We start from the raw sequence: 6,005 nt of genomic DNA on the forward strand, positions 1-6,005 counted from the left end.
GCTTGGGAACGAATAATCGGTACAAAGATCGAATTTGGTGTCTGGTCTGGGTGATTTTGGGTGTGGTTCATCGGATGTCAAGGTCACCATTATTGAAAATAGAATATTGCCTCATTATGTTTGTCGAGATAATAACTTAAGAATAAAATACCAAACAAAGTTCAACCTCAGTATGTTGGGTGCCCTAGTTATTGCAATAAGCTACTTGTTTTAAGGACAGACAGTCAGAGTTCCACATTACCGTTGCTTAAAATAGAACTTTGCTTCTCTGTATGACAACTTGAAACTAAAAACTAGACAACTCAAACAAATAGCAAACCTTATAAACAACGTCTTCTCGCCGGCTCTTCTAGTAACTTAACCAAGCATTATTCAGACGTTTCCAGTTGTCCTTAGCATCATTAAGTCAGAGCTACAATGATACTGTGAGTTTGTGACACCTAGTGCTCCAGAAATGGAATTAATCGATTTTAGATTTCGAAGATCTAAAAAGATCTTTAGATCATTCCTGAATATCTTTTCCGCACACTACTCCACGCATTAGTGCTGTTGTAACGATTTTTTTCCCCGAGAAAGGCGAACGGCTTCTAGAATTATATATTGTCGTAAACAATTTTGAAGCAGAATTTGTGAAAACTGGAGAAAAAACCCTAGATAAAACAGGGCGTATTCATGAGGATGAATGAGCTCCAGGTGGCCAATATCTTTGTTGAATTCGGTGATAAGAGTATTGGTGCACTGTTGGTTTACCCACGCTGTGTTCCTTTCTTGATCAAGTTATTGTTGTTTTCATGTGAGGCTGAATTTATCGAAGAACTCGTCAGCATTGGTAACATAGGTCTAGGTTTTCCAAGTCCCTCAATTTCAGATATGTCGATAATGTGTTGCATTTCGAAAACAACGAATTCATTGCAAACGTCTATTGCGTCAATCCTGCTGAATTTGAAATAAAAGTTGCCACAGAATCTTTTCCATCAGCCGTTTTTTCAGTATTAATTTACTATTTAGGTGTATGATAAGCTGTAAAATGAAAGTGATGAAAGTGATTTTCCGACAATGTACTTTTCTATAGAGCTGCATCTTTATAATATTATATTTACATTTGCTCTGCGTCCTTCAATTGCAAGGCATTAAGAAGGCAAATGTTGTTATGAGACTATAACAAAATTTGCTATTGTACACGTAACGTCATCAATTTCATTGTTGTCAACACTTAATTTGATGTCATAAGAACTGTTCGAAATAACTTAATAAAACATTATAATACTCTATCAAAATGTAAATATAAGTAATGAATATTTAAGAAAATATGGTAATGGTCCTATAACACACAACAACATTTACTAAAACATTCATTGCTGAAGTTATGCATTGAATTTGTAATTCCTGCCGGCGCACAACAGTGAATGAAGAGAGGAAATAAAGTAAGCATTGCTACAAGACGTCATTGTGGTTGTTGATGCCCTTCCGTATTGCTGTTTAGCGGACCCACACTTAACCAAACACAAGTTAACTGTAACAGGTGATGACGTGCATCAAATTGTATCTCCCCGTCCCCACGTTGTTTACATGTCAAAGTTGATTCGATATTACATAGTGTGTTCCGATTATCGCAATTTTCGTGAGAGATGGTCAAACTTACAAATCAGAGTTTCCAAAAATTGAGGGTGATGAATCGAGAAATATTCTGTTTTGCACGTGCGGTATGAATTTCAGTGTTTTCTATTATAGTTATTGGTGTGCCTTGTGGTTTTCTTGTCACTACTTCCCAGTTCTCTTTTTTGTGAACATGACATTATTTTTGGTTCAACCTTGATTTCCGTGTCGATAGTCGTCAATGAAGTAAGAGACACGTTCACCTCCAGGACATGCACCTGGTCTTATTTTCCCTGTATTTTGTAAGGATCTCCATATAAATATTTCATAGCTCACTTTTTGACCTATTTTATTCAATTTCAATTTCAAATAACTGCTACGCTAACCAGTCATTATTTTTCTATCAACTCAATATGGCTCTTTACTAGAGAAAATGGTATAATTGATATAACCACATTGCCTTCATGTAATGTCATAACATATTTTCGTTTTCTTTTTAGAAAATGTGGATCGATTTTCTATTTGTATTGCGAAAAAATACAGGATTTTGTATTTTAATGCCAAAAATTGTTCATGATACTCCATTAAATGTTTATAGTTTGTTTACTAGTATTTCAGTCTAAGTGAGTGTGAGGATCACATTTCTATGATGACATATTTCTGTCATCCTGTTAATTTTATTTTGTTAACACGGCGTTTTACAAAAGTTGATGATTTAAATTCTCACGGATTTCTCCCTAAATTAGTTATAATGCAATCAACTTAACTTGTTCCATCAAAACATGTCAACGGACAATGCAACTTTGTAAAAAGAGGCGTTAACGACATCAAATAACACGACTTGTAGGCATGATATATTCTCAACACGTCGTGGTACAGTAAAGCGACCTGAAATAACTGGTTGAGAAATATGCCACCATACATATTCCCTCCATTAGTTAACGGTTTCTATGTATTAGTTAACACAATTTCTGTTGGTAAATACTCTCATGGCAAATACGTCGAAAGGGAGATAATTCTATAAAGTTTTATGCTGGCTACGATATGACGCCTGTGATAATTATAGATTACCACACTGTGTTTTCAGGGTTTGTCGTGAGAACATTTCTCGAGCGAGCGATGAGAAAATTGTTCGAACGACAAACACTGAAAATACTGTATGATAAACTATTTATCATCTATATACTACTACCTTATATAATTCTCCATTTAAAAAACTCAACTAAACACCATGTTTTCTAAGCTTCTAAGCTCAATGGTAACGATCGCGATCGCCTGTGACAAACGTAAACAAAGTTTTGCGCGGAGGAACACAATGAACCTTAAAACTACGTAGATTTTGTTTTTTTAAACAATCCTATCGTCATTAGCTTTTACATATGCACATTTACACCTGAACTGGTGTTGTTATTCTTACAATATTCTTCCATGATTTTGTATTGATATGTTTATGATGGACAATTTCCTTACGCGAATGACTTTTGTGTGGACACTTATTCCTGTTTCGGACGTCATCTGGCGCGAGTAGACGTTCCTTTTTGAGGAAATACGTTCCCAAGTGCTGGGGAACGGGAAAATCCGTTCTCGAGTTCTTCTCAAGTCGTTTTCAACCTCTTCTCATACTGACAACCAATGATAATGAATGTATCATGCTACCGGTAGGTGGTATAAAGTAGTATATAGATGATAATAATGATTACCACACTGACTAACTTGTTATTAAAAACAATTTATTCATTGCCTAACGATACTGCCAGTCTTACAACAGTTGTCATCGTGCACGAGGGCTCTCATTGATCCTTCATTCATCTATTAATTCATTCATTCATTCATTCAATTATTCATCTTCATGAACGTACGATGAGATGCAAACAGTTTTGGCAAATTATGAAAATATGAGTGAAATCAAAGTTATAGTCGGTATAACAGAATATGTGTTTGATTACACTTAAATGTAAGAAATACCATTGATTTCAATTGTTATTGTTTGAGTGATGAGTCTCCTCTTATACTGTACTTATGTTAATTTGCTCTACAGGGGCGAATTGGTATTATCCTCGAGGAATAAATATTGTCAAAGAAAAACACTTGAAAACGTTCCTTCGAAAGGAGATCAAATGATGTAAAATAAGGTTATTTAGTTTACATTGGGTTTTTAAAAAAAAAATTTTTAGCACAGCTTTGTTAAATAAAACACACATGTTCCCGCATATTATATCAAAACCAGTTGAAAAGGCTCCTAAAGTATACAAAATCAAAATCGAAATTGCTTAAAGCGAAAATTCAAAATTCACGAGAGTACTTCATTCATAAATTTTGGTTATTGATTCCTATGTTTAACTTCTTATTTCGTTAACATGTAGGTATATTAAATTCTTGTTCATCTTTAAGTAAAGGAGAAAGGCCGAAACCTGTCCATTCTGTGAGAGAGAATGGTCAGTTTGAGGCTTTTCTTCTACTTAAAACACAGTACCCCTTTCCGAGCATAATGGACAGCTACTGAACACCTTTGTTGAAATATTGGAGAGTCAGAGGTGACACCCATTCATTCAGCATACATGGTCATGCATGACAGCAGACAGGTACATTTACAAGGTGAGTGTATTTATAAATTCACATGCTTTTCATGTCCACACGAGATACCCTTAGCGAGCACTAGTTAGTGTAAGCCTGCTGGACTTTTCACTCAGTCCAGGTGTGTCTGTACAGGTGACAACATGTCCTCATCAGGAGATGACATCTTTGTAACACATTCTGTCTATACCACTGTTGAAAACAATGCTGAGGACGACGTACTCATGTGACATTTTTTCTGACATTTCTGATGAAGATACAATGATGAAAGTTACACAGAAACCACTGGTAAACGTTACCGAGCTCCAATGGATGAGAAGGATGTGAAAGATTTGGTCAAAAGAGGATATGCTATGAAAACAGAGGACAAAAGTCGATGGGTCGTTGCATTATTCAAGGCATGGCAAGTAGAACGAGAAGGAATTGAGGTCTCAGAACTACTAACAATGACTAACAAACAGTTAAATGATCAGCTACGATTTTCATAATTGAGGTCAGAACAACGACAGGAAAGGAATACAGACCTAACACATTTCAAGGAAACATCATATCGATTCATCATAATATACGACAATGCGGCCGCTTTGTTAGTTTTTTGGATGACAGCGACTTTCATGGAATGAAAAGTGTTTTGGATTCTGAAATGAAGGACTTGGCCAAACAGGGAATTGCTGTCAGGCACATGGCGGGGGCCTTAATGACCTGTCAGTGTTCTAGTTCCAAGTATTTATTATCTATTTTTAAAACAATAAATGCATTATCATTTAGATTATGTTAATTATTTTGTAGACCAACTGATGCAAAGAGTGATGCCCTGTATTTCAGACCTCGGAAAAAAACCCAGTGCAACATGCTGGTATTCAGACGCTCCTATCGGAGTCCATACATTGCAAACTGTAAAAAGTCTCTGTGAACAAGCTGGCTTTTAGGGACATTACAACAATAATGTCAGCAAAGATCATCACAAAGAAATTAATATTTCTTCAGCAGGAGTAACAGTTTATATATTTATGTGAAATGTGTGAACTGGCTATTGGATTACATAACACTGTAAACTTTAGCTTGACAGTGGTGATCTTCAGTTAATTATGTCTTTCTTGACACGTACACGTGTGCTAATTTCTGTGATCAGATGGATGCTTGCAATCAAGGGTTCTGGTGGAAACAAATCTTTCCCTGCACAAAATCTTATTTTGTTTCTTGTTACTTGTAGCTGTCCACTATTTACAAAAAAAAATGGACACTTAATTGAAAATAACGGACAGTTGCTGCCTAATAATGAAACCTTCAGGTAGACATTAAATGTATGTGTACATTATCATATATAATGTACAATGGGAACAATGGATGATGTCACAACTGTGTTCTAACTTATCAAATTGTAGTAGGACAAGAAATAGTGATAAAGATAGTGCCGTCGCTGGGCCGCGAACCCGCGACCCTCGAGGCTCCAGCCCGATGCTCTACCGCTGAGCTAAAGGGAAATTCCCTACAGCCGACGCTTGTAAGGCAACCGAATTAATCCACATCTTTTACAAAATATCATATCGTATGGAACAGAAACCAAACAAATTATTCTTTAGACCAAGAACTTTGTGTCGTAGGGTCACATTTAATGTGTGGTACTAGTTACATGGAGTGTCTTTGTTTACAATGTATTGTGCGGGGTTTCCCCGGTGTCTATGTATAACCTGTAAAATGTGACGTAATTGTGTTTACCTGTATTGTACCCGTTTGTCCAGTTTGACCAGGGTGGGTCGATGTGCGTGTCGGTGAGTGAAATTAATGCGCGAATGTGTGGGGTGTCGTATAAAAAGAGTTACTTTAGCGGTGGG

At 36.2% G+C, this 6,005-nt stretch overlaps 1 protein-coding gene across 2 annotated transcripts in view; it reads left to right on the forward strand.

The window, feature by feature from the left end:
* LOC110461329 (follistatin-like) overlaps window positions 1–6,005 on the forward strand; it is a 31,207-nt gene that overhangs the window by 11,242 nt on the left and 13,960 nt on the right. The window lies entirely within an intron of this gene.

Source organism: Mizuhopecten yessoensis, unplaced genomic scaffold (genome assembly GCF_002113885.1).
Source record: "Mizuhopecten yessoensis strain PY_sf001 unplaced genomic scaffold, ASM211388v2 scaffold10603, whole genome shotgun sequence".
NCBI classification, from domain to species: domain Eukaryota; kingdom Metazoa; phylum Mollusca; class Bivalvia; order Pectinida; family Pectinidae; genus Mizuhopecten; species Mizuhopecten yessoensis.